The following is a 19,971-nucleotide window of genomic DNA, read 5'->3' as shown; positions in this document are numbered from 1 at the left end:
AATGCTTTGATACTTGGTGTATATGTACCTTGGGTAGACCTCTCTCAGATTTGTTCATTTCATGATGATATCTTCAATTCTCTAATTTTGGTGAATATTTTTGTCATTTTTAGTAAAAAGTGATATTTTCGACTTCTTGTTGAAAACCGCAAGTGCAATTGCTTTGATATTACATATATAGGTACTACATGTGGACCTCTCTCAGATTTGTTCATTTTGTAATGATATCTTTAATTCTCTAATTTTGGTTAATATTTTTGTCATGTTTGGTAAAAAGTGATATTTTCGACTTCTTGTTGAAAACCGCAAGTCCAATTGCTTTGATATTCCATATATAGGTACTACATGTCGACCTCTCTCAGATTTGTTCATTTTGTAATGATATCTTCAATTCTCTAATTTTGGTGAATATTTTTGTAATTTTTGGTAAAAAGTGATATTTTCGACTTCTTGTTGAAAACCGCAAGTCCAATTGCTTTGATATTACATATATAGGTACTACATGTGGACCTCTCTCAGATTTGTTCATTTTGTAATGATATCTTTAATTCTCTAATTTTGGTGAATATTTTTGTAATTTTTGGTAAAAAGTGATATTTTCGACTTCTTGTTGAAAACCGCAAGTCCAATTGCTTTGATATTACATATATAGGTACTGCATGTGGACCTCTCTCAGATTTGTTCATTTTGTAATGATATCTTTAATTCTCTAATTTCGGTGAATATTTTTGTAATTTTTGCTAAAAAGTGATATTTTCGACTTCTTGTTGAAAACCGCAAGTCCAATTGCTTTGATATTACATATATAGGTACTACATGTGGACCTCTCTCAGATTTGTTCATTTCATAATGATATCTTTAATTCTCTAATTTTGATGAATATTTTTGTAATTTTTGGTAAAAAGTGATATTTTCGACTTCTTGTTGAAAACCGCAAGTCCAATTGCTTTGATATATTATACATATAGGTACTACATGTGGACCTCTCTCAGATTTGTTCATTTTCTAATGATATCTTCTGTTCTTTAATTGCCATGTGCATTGCTAACAGCGGAGCTATCTCGGCCGACAGGCTGCTTGTTTTGTAGATTATATTGCAAACTGGCCACACTTGTGCAGAATGTAATTTCTAAAGTTGAATTAATATGCTAAGTACACTTACTACAGCTAATGGTACATAAACTGACATTGTCGTAACTAAATAACTGTAACACACCCTGTTATCACACCTTGAACCTTGTTAAGACTGTGCAGCTCTTGTCAAGGTTGACAGTTCTTTCTTAACTATTTTTCCAAGAAAAGGGCTTAAACACACATCAGCCAGGTAAAGCATATAACGAATGAACTATTGCAAATGACAAAGCGTCCAATACATCTTTTGCATTTATGTATGTTAAGATACGTTGAGCGTTGTGCACTGGCAATGTAACGGATTGCCGAATCTTTCTATTTTATTGTCTGTTTCGTGGTACAATTATGAGACACTCGCTCGAAAGTGTGGGTTATCAGATATGACGCCACACTTTTGGTCAGAGTCTCTAAACCTGTGCTTTTCGCTCCTACGATTTACGAGATGTGACCAAAAACTGTGGAGTTATATCCGATAACCCCAATTTTTTGTGATGATCCCTTTAATTATTGAATTCCATATATTTGCTAATACTAAGGTTATTATGTTAACACGTCATTATTTCACTGACTTAACCATATAGGGTTATGTATTTGTTATACGTCAATCGCGTGTACTTTTGTGCTTGTGGATCGTTTGTCTTGTATTTTATTAGTCCCAGTTCGGACGGTCTCCGTGCATTCGTGCGTCTGTGCGTCCATGCGTCTGTGCGTCCGTCCGGAGTCATATCTCAGAATCCCTTGGACCGATTCCGTTCATTCTTTGTATGTGCCTAGTACTTTATGTGGGACATATGCACATGCAGTGGCTTAGCGATTCGATTCAAAATGGCCGACTGGCAGTCATCTTGTTTTTTGAAAATGTTGTATTTTGGACATGCTTTGTCAGTTGTCATTCAAACTTGGTACATAGAATATACATGTTACATGACGATTTGTTTCGCAATTGAATCAAAGATGGTAGACTGGCAGCCATCTTGTTTTTTTATGCGGTATCTTGGTTTTCATTCAAATTTGGCACATACATGTACTTTATACATGTTAGGATGCATGTCCATGACAATTTGTTTCAAAATCTGGTCAAGGATGGCCGATTGACAGCCATCTGACTTTTTGGCCTTACTACTATATATCCACAATTTATGTACCATTTTCATTCGTATTTGGCACACAAATCATGTATATCAGTGTGTTTCATAATCAGATCAAAGATGGCCGAATAACGGCTGTTTTTATTTGTGGCTATATTACTACTACACGGAACACGTGTTTTGATGTAAATAGACAATCTGCTGTATACGCCACTTGGAACTCAAGTTTTAAGAACACGCTCGCGACAACTCATCCGCTTTAATATGACGAGCACAAAGAGAACTTTCAAAAATTTAACGGGGACTGTGTCATTTTCAATGACTTGTTATATTTTGTTTTATTTTATTTTTTTGTTTTTGAATATTCTGAATTCGAATATGGTGTTATTTGTATGTTATTATAGATTCCGTTGTCACATAATTGTGCCGTATGTGTGATGTATACCTGCAGAGTGGCTCACTCGTTTATAGACTCGGCAGCCACGATACATGTACACCTAATATGCACCTCTTTTTAATACACTAATGCTCTTGAATTCTGACTGACATAAGCTATTTAATCACCATGTACCAATATAGTAACCGCTGTAGTACCATTTTAAACAGTAGAACAGTACGGTTATTAATCGATTAATTAATCACACTCACTCATATTAGGGTAGATGCAAAGTAATGTGGTCGTAGACCAACTGCATCTGATATATTTTATTTAAAGATACATATCGCCTTGTTCCGTGTCAATTTTGAAAATCATCGAAGAAATGGAGATAAAATGTGTGAAATAGGCCCAAAGTAATTAGGAAATGAAAAAAGACAAACAAAGCCAAATATAGCGATAATAAAGCAAAGATGACGATGTTGCAATAATAGGCAAGAAATAGTCTGACATCACGCAATAATTAATTTCAATTTTGATACCATGCACTGTCGAAAAATTGAATTTCCGTTCAATAATATCCTGAGATGTTACGCGTGGTCGTTTACGCAAATTCACGCAAATGCGCAAATTGCCAAATGAAAATTATGTTGTGGCAGTTTATAAATCGCGGATTATCATCCGACTGTTTTTATGAATAAAAACACCATTATGTCTTTGACAATTGGTTGACACATATATTTAAAATTGATTGACAGATTTCAGTTATTAAAATTAGTAGGATCATCCCGTCTTTGTTAATTAAGTGTCACAATCCACGCACTGACACTGAGAGCACTCAGGGCAAATGACTTTCATTGAGTAATAGCCACATGATGTATCGTACTGCACGTTTGCTACTTTTTTTTTATTTTCCTAACGCAAGACAACACTGTTTGATCCAATATGTTTTATTTTCAGCATATATGGACTGCATGAAAATCAAACTGGAAATTTATAATTCGCTTTTCTTTGCTATCTAGTTTGTTTTCTGAACTAAAACATTTCGAGCTTATGAAAACAGCCAGCACAATACTACTGCCAGTATTTAGAGATAACGAACAGTTGTTAGTTTACTAAAATTGCGCATCAAATCCGCTTTTTTTATTAGCCCCCCCCCCAACCGGACAAAGTCCGGGAGGGGGCTTGTAGTTTCGCCTTCGTCAATCCGTCCGGAGTGATTTGTCGGAGATGGATGGACATATTTTTTTGAACCTTGGTACAAAGACAAAAGGACCACCCATACAGATGCACGTTGTTTTACTTCTTTGAAATGAACAAGTATGGCCGTCTAGTAGCCATTTTGATTGTTAATCATGGCTTTTGTCTGTTCATTGATATTTCTCAGAGATGCCTCGACTGATTTCAATGATACTAGGTACAAAGACACAGTGAGGGGGTATACATATTCACATGGATTCATTTCCTGATTTGATCAAATATGGTTGCCTGGTGGCCAATTTGAATGTAAAATCCAGTTTTTTGGGTGTGTCCATCATCATTTCTCGGAGATGCCTGGACCGATTTTGCTGAGACTTGGTACAAAGACAGAGTGACCACTAGTACAGATGCACATTGATTTTTAGTCCCCGTTCGGACGCAGTCCGAAAACGGGGACTTATGTTTTGCCCTGTGTGCGTCCGTCCGTCCGTCCGTCCGTGCGTCCGTGCGTCCGTGATCACCTGTATCTCGAACATGCATGGACCGATTAAGTTCAAACTTCACTCATACATCACACATTATATGGGACATATGCACATGCATTTTTTTCATGATCTGATTAACGATAGTCGAATAGCGGCCATTTTAAGGCCGAAAATGCATCAAAATCGCACATTTTCACCATTCCGGACCCGGATCTCAGTTATGCATGGACGGATTTCGTTCAAATTTGGTACATACATTAAACATAATAGGACCTTGATGCACGTCATTTTTTTTTGGATCGGGTTCGAAATGGCCGACTGGCGGCCATTTTGTATTAAAGAATTCAGTTCTGGATCCGTATCTGAGACATGTTTGGATTGATCGAGTTTAAACTTCACACACACAAGGTACATCATGTCACAAATATGTATGTGCATTTGTTTCATGATCTCATCAACGATAGCCAAATGGCGGCCGCTTTAAGGCCGAAAATGCATTGAAATCGCACATTTTCACCATTCCGGACCCGGATCTCAGTTATGCATGGACGGATTTCATTCAAATTTGGTACATACATTAAACATAATAGGACCTTGATGCACGTCATTTTTTTTTTTCGGATCAAGTTCGAAATGGCCGACTGGCGGCCATTTTGTTTTAAAGAATTCAGTTCTGGATCCGTATCCGAGACATGTCTGGATTGATCAAGTTCAAACTTCACACACACAAGGTAAATCATGTCACAAATATGTATGTGCATTTGTTTCACGATCTCATTAACGATAGCCAAATGGGGGCCGCTTTAAGGCCGAAAATGCATTGAAATCGCACATTTTCACCATTCCGGACCCGTATCTCAGTTATGCATGGATGGATTTTGTTCAAATTTGGTACATACATTAAACATAATAGGACCTTGATGCACGTCTTTTTTTTCCGGATCAAGTTCGAAATGGCCGACTGGCGGCCATTTTGTTAAAGAATTCAGTTCTGGATCCGTATCCAAGACATGTCTGGATTGATCAAGTTCAAACTTCACACACACATGGTACATCATGTCACAAATAGATATGTGCATTTGTTTCATGATCTGCTTAACAATAGTGGAATGATGGCCATTTTAAGGCCGAAAATGCATCAAAATCACGTATTTTCACAATTCCAGAACCGGATCTCAGTCATGCATGGATGGATTTTGTTCAGATTTAGCACAATGTGTTGTACATATGCAAGTGCATTTCGGTCATGATCTGCTTTGAATGTATATGTCACTCAAATATGAACGGAACGGGGACGTGTCATTGACAATGACTTGTTTTCAAGGAATCAATTAAAGACTCATTTGCATATTTAATTATTAATTGGAATTCTTGTTAATATCTTGTAACAAATTAGACCAAACTTGGTAGAGACTTGATTTGTCAATATAAAATATTTTGAATTTGTTTTGATATCTTGTGAACTAATAGTCCAAATGAGACCAAACTTGGTATAGACTTGATTTGTCAATATAAGATATATGCTATGCAATATTGAGTTTCAATTAAATTGACGAGCTCATTTGCATATTTAATGAATTTTGGATTTTTGTTGATATCTTGTGAACTAATAGTCCAAATGAGAGCAAACTTGGTATAGTCTTATTTGGTCTGTCAATGTAAGATGTGTGCTATGCAATGTTGTCTTAATGAGCTAATTTGAATATATAATTAATTCATGTATTTGTTATTTAATATTGACTCAATTGAATTGTCATATTCAATTGATTGTGAATTTTTGTTGAAATTGAGGCAAATTTTACCAAATTTAATAGAAATGTCCAAGCTGTTAACATTGAGTAACATACTTTTGATTTTCAACTTAATCGTCCTACCCGATTTTATACATATACATTCAACTTTATTATTCATAGCCAACTACAGTCACATCTGACAAGTGGGGGCTGTGTCATCTTCAGATGACTTGTTCTTGCTTTGGAATAATTCTCCTGTAGAAATCAGTATCAACGTCCGCTAAGGTGGTATCCACTGAGACTTCTACTGACTTGTGTTGGCTTTTGTTTACGCAGACATTTTATATCTGCTTAAAGCATATGTTTATCTGTAAAACAATTGGTAAAAACTGGGAATTGTCCTTTAGGAAAAAATGTTTTAAAATTATTTAACTCCACTGTCGACTTTGTCGAGCGGAGCTTATCATATGAGTGATTATCCGTCGTCGTACGTCGTCGTACTTTTTATTCATTCGACTTCTTATTATTGCTTTGATACTTGGGCACCCCTATCTTAGATATGTTCATTTCGTGATGATATCCACAATTCTCTAATTTTGATAAAAAATTTTGTTTAAAACCGCTAGTCCGATTGCTCTGATATCATATATATAGGTACTACTTGTGAATCTCTCTCAGACTTGTTCATTTTCTAATGATATCTTTAGTTCTTTATTTGAAATGTGCATTGCTAACAGCAGAGCTATTTTAGTCGAGAGGCTGCATGTTAAAAAAGCATGTACATTATATCAACCCAGACAACGCAGTTTATCGGCATGGTGACATTTAATCATCTTCAAACAACCCGGGAAGTCTAAATTCGAAAACGTACCGTCTTTACCAAACACATTTCCCACTCACTAACCTATGTCGCACATGTATTTACATGTTGTAAGTACTAGGTATCTATTTCAAACATACTGCATATAAATAGGTAACTTTGTTCATGAATGAATGAACAGGACATGGTGCTTCTCTAGTGCTGAGAAGCAACATTATATAACGTACTTTGGGCACTTAATTTGAAAAGGTTCTTTTGTTCAATTAATTATATGTAAGCTGCCAGCTTATTAAGTTAGTGAGGCGATAGAAATCTTTAAAATGGCTAGTCCAATTGCCTCGATATTTTATTTGTACAAACGTTGGGTAGACCTTAGTCATATTTGTTCTGCTCTGTGACGATCCCTTCAATTCTCTAATTTGTCCCGTCGGACGATGTCCGAGTGGCAACTTGTGTTTTGGGCTCCGTCCGCCCGTCCGTTCGTCCATCGTCATTTCTCGAAAATGCCTGGACCGATTTTGTTCACAGTTGTCACTAAGACAAGAGAGATATATGTACGTCGTGTTGTTTTTTTTTAGTTGACCTTTGACTAGCTAGCGGCCATTTTGTAACCAAAATTTAAAAAATCTGTTTTTGAACATATTATCAACCGTATCCCACACGTCTTGACCGATTTCATTCGAATTTTCAGGTGTTCTTAACCATTTTTCAGACATACTTTAATGATTTTGTTATGAACAACACACATCATAATTAATTTTGTTATTTGATTCAAAATATCCAACTGGTTTATGTGTGGATTATACAATTTTGTACGATATGAGAATGATCTAATTCCTAAGAGGTATCACTTTGACTGAAAAAACAGTAACTGGATAATGTGCCAGGTAAGGCCATATTTGTTTACATGCTGAATAATCCGATTTCAGCTTTGATCGTAGTGCATCCAAATATAAACACTCTCTACTCAAGACTTTATACGAGGTACTTTATAGTATAATCACATCAGGGAATGGTTATTTGTGACAACTGTATTATCAAATTATAAGCTTACAAATAATACAATCCCCATTATCGTTCCGTACTCTTTCTTTCTCTCTCTCTCTCTCTCTTGATCTCTCTCTCGAGACTCTGAATTGAAGCACTGGTATTATATATTACGCGTTTTAACCTCTCAAACATGACGTGTATCTTTATCTATAATTCTCATTACTGTTATCGTTATTGGACTCTCTAATTTACTAAATAATAATACTATTATGGTTCATCGCACTGTTACACACTCATTTGTATTTTTCGAATCATTTCTCCCTCGCGGTTGTTCATCTGACAGAATGTTCATGTGTCATTTTTTGAACTGGATTGACTTTAATCTTTTGGTAAGAACATTTTACAAACCATAATCCTCCTATTTATGTGATAGTTATAGTCACTTTATTATAAGTGTCTACATTTTGATTGATCTATTATACAAATTCTCTTATCTTGAGTTTTCACAGTTGGTCAGGGAAGTTCAAACTTGAATAGCTCTTAGAGTAATGTTTACTTCCTGCGATACTCCCGCGCTATGCGGGTAATTTGTTTATCTACAGTAGACCTCCTGGTATTGTTGATAGTATGTTTTCATCTCCTGTTTTAGCAATGTGTCAATTATGGTATTACATAAATAAGTAAGCAAACTCAAATATTCACTACCTCAATAATCTGAGAACAAAACACATAAAACAACAACAGCAACTGAATGCTTATTATCAAAGCAACACGCCATCTGTAAACATCTCTAATCAAATGGACATAACTCATAATGGACATATTCTACTTTTAAACTTCTTATAACCGGGAAGCCAAAATGAAAATATGTATAAATTAGTGTTTTGATATTTGTCAACGCTTATTAATATTTTCTGCTTGTGGTTGCGGTCCTGAATGTGTGTAGCCTACACTATTTCAATATATAAAACAAAACATATTTAAGGTTCCGAGCACACAAAAACTTGCATCTATTCAAGTTATGTTGGGTGAAGTTGTCTATATTATATGCGAGTGAAACTAGACATATTAATAACTTAGACTTAGACAAATGTTCAGATTTGGTGATCTTAATTCTCAACGACGCCCTTATTAAAAAATATTCATAACTCTATGCATTTCGTTTCAATGTTGAATTCATAATAATAATAATAATAATCATAATAATAATGATGTTTTTTTTCTTTTATCTTTTATTCGGTTAATTGGTCAGTACAATGAAAATGTGAATGTTGGGTTATGAGCATTAAAACACTTGATTTATATAACTGGCAACATCCTAATCATCGACTGTACATTTTTGCTATCTTTTTCTTTTCTCGGAGTAGTAAATAGAAAAGATAACACGGCATATGTCCCTTTGGGATCGTAACACATTGATTAGTACCTACGTGCTTAAGGCTCAATTGAAAATGCTATCGTTTGAAATGCCAACGAACTCGCTCAGCAGATGCGATATTACCCGTTGAAGACAAACTCAACTCCGCCCCTTTCCCCGATATTGTATGAACCACCCCATGGGGATACCCAACACTTCATCTGACATTTAGTAATTGCTATCCGCAATAATACCCTTATTGACCAGAGTGACTTCAACCTTATACAATCATATAGCAACATCCAATGGAAATGGGATATATAGATCCATTAAATTTGATGTAAGGAATGTTGTATTGTGCAAACACCTGACCCCTGAACCGTAATGATTAATTACTAATATTTCATGACAGCAGCTGAAATGCCAGGAATTGATGTTCGCTACATTAGCATATACGTCGCTATACTGCATCTGATATCGCATCGTCCATGTAAAACTGTATGAAGTGGTTTGTTTTGGCGTTACTATTTTTATTATAATACGATATCTCAATCTCACATCCTCTAGTTGGGGCATTGCAGTTGGGTGAGAATTGTCAAGACGCATTTAACATGTGTCATCTGGATCAGGAAGATTAAATACTTTGTTATCGCGAGTTATTCTGTATACTCAACTTATTCATTGAGTCAATAATGTATTCATTCATTTATTCACTGTCCATATCGTATGAAGAATTACGTTGAGTGTTGTCCTTAGTATCACAGCAATAATTGTGTCCCGTACTGCAGCATCTATTTAATGTATACGATGTTGATAGCGGAACAGATGTGGAATAAAATTCAGCCCACTAAAGGTGATTACATTATTGTAATAAACTGACGTGTAAACCCTACAAATGTTTTGCATATAGGAAATGACTCCGGTCATTCTACTAGTAGAGTGACTGTAAAATGACACACCCAACCGTAAAGAAAATTCGTATAGCGAAATTTACAAGTCCAAGAAAACAAAACAAACGACTGGGCACAATTGAAAAATAACCCGCAAGAAAAAACAAAAATCTGACGTGTACACCACATTACATGGTCAAATCAGTAATAGAACGATATATGGACTCCATGGTATACATGAAGTGATGATAGGTGTTTCGAATTAACACCAGGCTTGAATCGTTTTATAGTCTTTTCCAACATAGACTCGTGGTAATTTGCAACAATAACATTACACTATAACAACTGAACATGAAAGCAATAGAAAACATTCATCTACATCGTCTCCGCAGTGATGTGTCTCTCAGGTGTCAACTGTTAATTGGTAAATTGAAGAATCGTAGAAGAAATCGGCTTATAATCCGACCCATTTCCCCGTGCCGTTGAAATAGTCGCTCAATGAAAGGTTGAGCCATGACGGTATCAGTTCCGTTCGTCCCTGAATGATTTATATATGTTCATGGCTTCCGCATTAATCACTTTTCCAATCCTGATTTTCTATATCGGGATTATTTGAAATGCTATCCACATTTCTCGCTGGGGTCTCAAATCTCCAGTTTTCTACGTTAATCTCCATCTAGTTGACGGACAGCATTATTGAGCAGTGTCCCCCGACACTAAAACTGCCAAGGAGCTTATTTATTAGAAGTAAATCATTTAACGCTTTGACAAAATATTGTACTCAAGAAGACGTTTTATATGCTATGTTCACCCCCGTCAAAAAAACACCAGGGGAATACATTTACAATCTATGAACAGGGCAATGCTTATCATATTTGTTTTTTTCAATTCCTTCGATATCAAAAGAAATGAAAAAAGAATACAATACCTGATAGCTGCCAAGTCTGATAAACGTATATCTAACCTATATTGAACTCATGTATGTGATCGATGTATTTTTATATTGATATTTACTTTGTATGACCTTCAGCTTACTATCCGATTGTTCCGTGTACATTTCTGAATGGTGGTCAGTTTGTGAATGTACAATTTACTTTAAGTGCAAAATGAGTTTCATATTGAGACAGACATCCTATGAATCTTCATCTTTACCCTGCATCAGTGGCTGAACTTGTCAGTATTAATAATAACAACATTACATTATCCTCATAATGACCTTATTATTATACATCTTTTCCTCCCAAGGATACATCATGAGAATGCCGAAATCCAAAACGTTTAGAACAGATTCATCGAGCCTTGTGTGGAGTGGGGTAAAACCCTGGGGGCTGCCATGTTTGTTTTTATTATTAGAATACGCTCACGCGCGTGATCGCTCCATATTTGGAATTCGCATTTCCTAATATGGTAGATAAAAATAGTGCAATACCGCAAAATTACGGCACACTGTAACTTACGGTGACAGATGTGTAATAACTAATAGTTAACCTACAACACAAAGCTTTCATTCATTCGTCCTTCTCTCGTATTAATACTCGTGATTGCCTACTGGTCAGGATCAACAATTCTGAAAAATATACGGGAACAGAAGATATGGATTTATTTTTCGATGGAATACTAACGTTTACATTTGCGTTAAAAAAAAAATAATTCAACTCACGTATTTGATAATCAACTGCATATTTCTGCATGTTTTGTAAAAAGATCACAAATGACTCAAAGTGCCACCAAAGGATACCCCAATCATTTTATGTTCACCATTGGTTCGTAATATATCTGCGACGGAAAACTGTAAGTCTGTCAACTCCTAATGCTGTTTATAAATACACTCCAGGGTGACAATTTTTGAAATTCATGCACCTGAAGCTACGTAATTATGGTAATTATGACTGAAGCAAATCATGCCAATACGACAACCTATACTCCTGAATATTTTAGTATTGCATCGCGAAGACCCCAAACCCATTTCATGAATAATGAATTAGATTTATTAGTATTATATCTTACTTTATTCGCTATACTCTGCTCTATGCCTCCCAAATCATTTAAAATGCAGAGTGTTTAACTGGTTTTTGCCAGAGAGATCCCGCAGCTGAAATGATGTAAAAGATTACGTTTACAGATTACGGAATAATATTTGAATCACTCATTAAATTCCATAATTGGGTGTTAGAATTCAATTGTGAGCACATCGTGCGTTCAAATGTGTTAGGCAGAATAACAGTTTGTTTAATATGCCAATTATGCACAACATCTAGTAAATATGTGTGCTGTGAAGAGAGGGATTTATGCGTGATTTGTGTCAATGCACAGAAAAAAAACACGCTTATGCAACACTAAATGTATTTTGTTTAGTTAGTGAAACGTACATACTGCTTAATATATGTTGCTGTTTACGAAATAAGAATATGAGTACAGTGAGAAGAAGAGAACAGCCTAAAATGCCAACGAAACACGCCTCCAGTTGTACGAACTTTTGCTTCAGTGACGACCAAGAGGATTCCATTTCCATCGCCTTATAGACCGTCGCACCTGTTAAGTTTTGCGCGCTCGCGCGTGCGCAGTGACTGGTTACAGCGCTGCATTTGTGATAAGTCTAGGGCTATGGGTGCTATTGACTGCTATTATACCACGACAATTCGACAAAAACGTAAAATAAATACACCCACTGCTCCAGCCCACTGCTGTCAGTGGAAAGGTACATTTGCATAAACACATAATGTTCTATGCATTTTCGTGCATATCACGTGACGATGAATGTATTCTTGAAACGTCTACTTGTGTATAGCTATCCCAACCAAATCCTTCACAAAGTAGTGTTGATAGGTACTGACTACCAATACGAAACTGTAGTGATTACTAACCTACATAGACAACGGACTAAGTGTAAAGTCGAGAAATAAACACACGACCGAAACAATACATCCCATGTTCAAGATTGGTGTACATAACAAAATCGAACTATGACTTTTACAGTTGTAAACGCACGGCAATCAGATACGATTATATAACGAACGAAACGATAACATTGAAAGATTCAGCAACCAGTTGCATTACCAGTGCACAACGCTGAATGTATGTCAATTTACATAAATACAAAAGATTATTGTATGCTTTGTCACAAATATTTTCAATACATAACATTTGACATAGACGTGACCTTTCTGTATCCAATAGCCCAGTCGTTAAAAGCTCTACTTGGTGTGGTTGTGGGTTCGATCCCCTTACTTGGTGTGGTTGTGGGTTCGATCCCCTTACTTGGTGTGGTTGTGGGTTCGATCCCCTTACTTGGTGTGGTTGTGGGTTCGATCCCCTTACTTGGTGTGGTTGTGGGTTCGATCCCCTTACTTAGTGTGGTTGTGGGTTCGATCCCCTTACTTGGTGTGGTTGTGGGTTCGATCCCCTTACTTAGTGTGGTTGTGGGTTCGATCCCGTTACTTGGTGTGGTTGTGGGTTCGATCCCCTTACTTGGTGTGGTTGTGGGTTCGATCCCCTTACTTGGTGTGGTTGTGGGTTCGATCCCCTTACTTGGTGTGGTTGTGGGTTCGATCCCCTTACTTGGTGTGGTTGTGGGTTCGATCCCCTTACTTGGTGTGGTTGTGGGTTCGATCCCCTTACTTAGTGTGGTTGTGGGTTCGATCCCGTTACTTGGTGTGGTTGTGGGTTCGATCCCCTAACTTAGTGTGGTTGTGGGTTCGATCCCCTTACTTAGTGTGGTTGTGGGTTCGATCCCGTTACTTGGTGTGGTTGTGGGTTCGATCCCCTAACTTAGTGTGGTTGTGGGTTCGATCCCCTTACTTAGTGTGGTTGTGGGTTCGATCCCCTAACTTAGTGTGGTTGTGGGTTCGATCCCGTTACTTGGTGTGGTTGTGGGTTCGATCCCCTTACTTGGTGTGGTTGTGGGTTCGATCCCCTTACTTGGTGTGGTTGTGGGTTCGATCCCCTTACTTAGTGTGGTTGTGGGTTCGATCCCCTTACTTGGTGTGGTTGTGGGTTCGATCCCCTTACTTAGTGTGGTTGTGGGTTCGATCCCGTTACTTGGTGTGGTTGTGGGTTCGATCCCCTAACTTAGTGTGGTTGTGGGTTCGATCCCCTTACTTAGTGTGGTTGTGGGTTCGATCCCGTTACTTGGTGTGGTTGTGGGTTCTATCCCCTAACTTAGTGTGGTTGTGGGTTCGATCCCCTTACTTAGTGTGGTTGTGGGTTCGATCCCGTTACTTGGTGTGGTTGTGGGTTCGATCCCCTAACTTAGTGTGGTTGTGGGTTCGATCCCCTTACTTAGTGTGGTTGTGGGTTCGATCCCCTAACTTAGTGTGGTTGTGGGTTCGATCCCGTTACTTGGTGTGGTTGTGGGTTCGATCCCCTTACTTGGTGTGGTTGTGGGTTCGATCCCCTTACTTGGTGTGGTTGTGGGTTCGATCCCCTTACTTAGTGTGGTTGTGGGTTCGATCCCCTTACTTGGTGTGGTTGTGGGTTCGATCCCCTTACTTGGTGTGGTTGTGGGTTCGATCTCCTTACTTAGTGTGGTTGTGGGTTCGATCCCCTTACTTAGTGTGGTTGTGGGTTCGATCCCCTTACTTAGTGTGGTTGTGGGTTCGATCCCCTAACTTAGTGTGGTTGTGGGTTCGATCCCCTTACTTAGTGTGGTTGTGGGTTCGATCCCCTAACTTAGTGTGGTTGTGGGTTCGATCCCCTTACTTGGTGTGGTTGTGGGTTCGATCCCCTTACTTGGTGTGGTTGTGGGTTCGATCCCCTTACTTAGTGTGGTTGTGGGTTCGATCCCCTTACTTGGTGTGGTTGTGGGTTCGATCCCCTTACTTGGTGTGGTTGTGGGTTCGATCCCCTAACTTAGTGTGGTTGTGGGTTCGATCCCCTTACTTGGTGTGGTTGTGGGTTCGATCCCCTTACTTGGTGTGGTTGTGGGTTCGATCCCCTTACTTGGTGTGGTTGTGGGTTCGATCCCCTTACTTGGTGTGGTTGTGGGTTCGATCCCCTAACTTAGTGTGGTTGTGGGTTCGATCCCCTTACTTGGTGTGGTTGTGGGTTCGATCCCCTTACTTGGTGTGGTTGTGGGTTCGATCCCCTTACTTGGTGTGGTTGTGGGTTCGATCCCCTTACTTGGTGTGGTTGTGGGTTCGATCCCCTTACTTAGTCAACTTTTCAATAACTAAAGCTGAAGAAGTATATTTTCTCGTCTACTCCAGACGTTAGAGTGCTACTGAAGCTGTTCACTCCTAGCCAAGCTTTAATTTACAACAATGGTTGACAAAATATGCCACAGGTATGTAGCTAAGACAATGTCAGTTTACAAAATATGCCATAGTTATGTAGCTAAGACAATATCAGTTCACAAACATGCAACAGTTATCTGAAGCAATTAAACTTAGCATATACATGCAACTGTAGAAACTACACTCTGCATATGAATACAATTATGTCCGGTTTAGCGCAAAGAAAAACTATATGTGTGGGATTATTAAAATAAACCAATGACCAAAACAAGTGGTTCTAGTCATGTTTCTAGTGATCAATCCTATTATGTCATTAACTTGATTTTGCTGTATATCGAACTGATGATAATCAGTAGGAGAGACAAACATCTTGGTAACAAAATAGCATAAATTTGACTATAAAACTATTAATGTTACTAATGACGCAATTCCTAACCTGTTTGAAACGAATTATTTAACAGGCGTCGTTTTTGTCATCGCCACAAGGAGTTATCTCCCTTTTGGCATGTATAGTCTTCAGTTTAACAATCAGTTGAAACATTGTAACATAACCTTTTAGCTAGTTACGGAAATACTTTAAATTGATATCATGTCATTGTAGCAAAGGTTTGATATCTTTACGTGTTTAGCCGTTCGACTTACATGCATTGAAATTACCCAACTACAATGAGGCAGTGTAATTAACTGTTTAAGGTTAATATGCAAAGGTTTAAAACTAAAATACCAAAATTTGTGTTCATTTGATTTGACATGTTAGTTTTTATCGGTAGTGCTTTCCTGTAGAAGAGTGTCCAGGTCTTTTTATATTGTGTTTTCTTCTCATGTGGCGAACACTCTGTTTCAGAAAATGTGTTACAAATGAATTTCAGACGTCTTGTGGAGATAAACAAGGTAGTCACATACTGGTATAAAGTTTCATGTAAAACCAAACAAACCTATAGACTGAAGCTGGTAAAGTTTAATCTTGCTTGACTAACTGTAAAACCCAGTGCAAATTGTATAGACTTTATTATTTATGTACAGCCTTTCAAATTATAAATCATTTTTTTAAAGTTTAACTGTAACTTTGGTTTTTAGTTCTACGCCGACATTTTAAGTGTGCAGTCAAGACTGTCGGCATTAACCATAAAACAATCATAAAACATTGTTTAGTGTTGCAAGTTTCCAAGTACTGGACAAATTCGATATTTCATTATCTACCACTTTGCAAATCGCGGTAATATATTCTGATATGTTGGTTAACTTAGCTGCAATACTGCAACCAAGTTGAACAAGCCGGTACCAATGCCACAATACAAGTTCGACTCTAGCGCCACCTACGCTGTATTGATGGGAATGTAACTTGGTGGTTTTTAGAACTCATTGAGTACTACCACATCATTATTTGGGTCAAGCCATATCCCGGTTTGAGATATTGGGAAATATCTATATCTACTTCTGTAGTATCTGCGGTGTCACATTTAAACTATACCATAACACTGAACACTGTCACGTAGAAGATCCAGAAAACATATTTGCCGATATTTTCTATAGGTTAATGATGGATTGTCATGAATTTCAGGAGTGCTTGCGGTTGACACAGGGGCCAATCGATTATATTGGTGGAGATATGGATTTGCAAGAATTTTGGAATGTTTTATTTATTTTTGTATTGTTTCTTATTACCAAAAATCTTATAAATGGATTCACATCGAATTGTTTTTTACAGGAATACCAATAAATTACATATAAATGTGATTGCTTTGGGAATTTTGGAGTTTTTTTTTTATTTTTAACAATTATGGGTAATTTGTCACTGCATTTTCAGCATGAGGTTATAGATTTGTTTAGACTTAGATCTCGTTGCCATGGAAATAGGGATTTTTTTAATGACTATGCATCGCCAGATAACAGATAGTTGATTTTTAGGAGGCAGTATGGATTATTCGCCATTGCCATATAGTGCCATTGTCTGATTTGTTGAGTAAATAAACTATTCACTACTCAATGTGTTCCCGCGTTTCAAAAAAGAACATAAAAGCTTATACCAATTAGTAAATTCGATTTGTTATAAAATAGTTATGTTATTACAATAGGATAGAGTTGTTAGTGAGGATAAGTAATTTACACCAGAGATTTGCTCTCTCGGAGTGCCTTCTAGTTTTTCAAAATGTTTCACTTGTGGTGGCTTGTCTAAAAATAAAAAATAAATCATCACAAAATATAAATTTTCGGGGGTGTGAATGCTCACGAATCTACATCTAAACCTTGATTGAAATGTATGAATTATCCCAGGAGTCGCACAAATCATTCGGCATAATGTTAAAGAGCTACTCGAATCACAATACTGTAGACGAGATGAAACATACTCATAGATGAAAGCATCGCTTTATTAATGTTTGCATCATCTGTTTGGCAAATATTAACTCTGAACAAATCTCATATTCCTCAGAGGGCCTTATGTTTATCGGTTTCAATGGAATGGGCCTGCTAGGCCGATGTTTAATTACACTCTTGACGTAAATGACAAGGTTACGGTAAACCCTAAAAAGACGCAGACACGCTTTAATGCAGAATGACGTAAAATATTATCACATATTGATGTGATAATAAAGTACATTTAATTTCAAGTGTATTATTGGAGCAAGAGAACGATGCGAGGCAGTCATCGTGCTATATTGTGACGTGAGGCGGAACGGAGAAATGCCATATCACTCGGGTTCCCTTCCCAAGTATGGATGTATATTTGTACAAGTGGTCGATCTGTGTACATCTGTCTTTGCATGCTTATTGTGATACCATGGCGTGGAAAGCCAGCATGATGTTAACGTAATTAACGACAGGGATGTTGTGTTAAAACCTAATGCTAATACATAAATTGAAATACAATTCCCCAGCCATGCATGTTTCTATTTGGCGCTGGATGTCCGTTCCATGTGTCCACACAAGCAGAAAACAATTAGATCATGAAGAATTCGAAAGCATCTGAATTCTCAAGCTTACAATAGAAAACCCATATGTTATTATGTACGGTCTACCTCGCGCTGATAATAATACAATTTGCATGCGTATTACTTTTGTTTATTGAACATGTATATCTTAATTGCGTATTACTTTTGTTTATTGAACATGTATATCTTAATTGCGTACTAACTTGTTACTATGACTTATAGCATATCTTGGTCGAACTGACAAAATGTGGAAAATTTCCTGAACTCAAAAAAATTAGTTTGAACCAGTAAAACCCTAATTTGTGACCATTTGTAATACAAATTCCCACTCGTTTACTTTGTTGTGGTAACTGCGTTTCAAACTTCATGAAACAACGAACGGAAGTGCCCTTTAGATTCCTATTTGGACCATTTGTAATTTACACAACTTGTTCTGCTTTGAAATTTAACGTTCTGCGCTGTCGCCATTTCCGACGCGTTTGTGTAGTCAAAATATTTAGAAGTATCTAGTTATTGATATGTAGTTCAACCATTCCGGGCGTCAAAATACCACCGAGGGACTCGTAATGCGCATTTCGGTGCGAAGAGTGATAATTCACCGCTGCCCTACTTGTGAACAAACTCATGCTAACCAATACGATTCCACGTCGTAACATTATACTAAAGCGTTCATGTGGTGTGCGCATCCAAAATTCTACTTGGACGGCGTTTCCACTTTCAAAACACATTAACATTTCAGTCAAACGTTCTCCCTTAATATGCCACATGTTGCCGCGACCCAAGGACTACATCAACTTCTCGTCTCCTGTGAATCGAAAGGTCTTTTCAAAACTCATCGTCTGTTACATTGCATACACACATTGTAGATACATAGTACGGTCTTGTACAAATCTACACGTTTTTAGTTTCAATCGAGCCCTCTAAGTGCATTATAACAATGTACTCGGCATACACTGAGAGTCTTTAGAACACATCCTGACGTTGTGATTGTGAATGCGTGAAAAACGAGTTTAATGAAAAAAATATTTTATGGCTATGCGACAAAGAACATTTACTGTTCAAACTAACATAGTTATGCACTATGTATGTTAGTGTTGATAACAACGTAAAGATAATCTAAATGCGTGCCGAGATGCGTCCCACCCGCTCTTAATATAGTATCTGCTTACCTCATGCAACTCGAATTCCTGGCGTCCGTAAATAATGATTTTGTAAATCTTCAAAATAGGCCTTCTGGATGTCGAGTTAGACGGTGAATCGGACTGATGTGGTCGGCGCCCGTCAATTTGCACAATGCGAAAGGCTGTACATATCCAGCAGAGTATGACGTGGAATGGACTTTTCCATTTGATTGCGGAGGGGTTGCTAGGTTTCGTTCACAGCTCGGAAAGTGATTATTAGGATCAATACATTTTACTTACTGGATAGTATTCCAACGTTAGGAGTGTACATGGCGCATTATGCAGTGGGTAACATATGTGTTTTAGTTAATGTTTGTTCAAAATGATGATCCTTATCCCAGAGTCAATGGTTGCTAAGTGTCTTTTTATATGTCGCCTTACGTAGCATAGTGTCCGTATCTCATGTTGGAGTTATAATGGCTAATGTTCACGCTCTCATATTGCACAACACAAACGAATAAAAATACGGTACACTGCGTATCGTGTAGTATTAGAGTAAGACGAGATATGGTTTATGTTCAATATACTAGTATACATCGTGATCAACATTCTTATATAT

At 37.4% G+C, this 19,971-nt stretch overlaps 2 protein-coding genes across 2 annotated transcripts in view; one reads left to right on the top strand and one right to left on the bottom strand.

Annotated features, from left to right (window-relative positions):
* Positions 1-19,516, bottom strand: part of LOC100369579 (neuropeptides capa receptor-like) — a 57,310-nt gene extending 37,794 nt beyond the window's left edge. The window contains exon 1 of the mRNA XM_078013109.2: positions 19,401-19,516. The gene's annotated coding sequence lies outside the window, so the exon portion shown is untranslated. The remainder of the gene's footprint in view (positions 1-19,400) is intronic.
* Positions 1-19,971, top strand: part of LOC102804719 (ER degradation-enhancing alpha-mannosidase-like protein 1) — a 388,700-nt gene that overhangs the window by 215,426 nt on the left and 153,303 nt on the right. The gene's annotated exons all lie outside the window — the stretch shown is intronic.

The sequence above is a fragment of the Saccoglossus kowalevskii genome, chromosome 3 (genome assembly GCF_978046115.1).
Source record: "Saccoglossus kowalevskii chromosome 3, keSacKowa6.1, whole genome shotgun sequence".
Taxonomy (NCBI): domain Eukaryota; kingdom Metazoa; phylum Hemichordata; class Enteropneusta; family Harrimaniidae; genus Saccoglossus; species Saccoglossus kowalevskii.
This window is presented reverse-complemented; position numbering and strand designations above follow the sequence as displayed.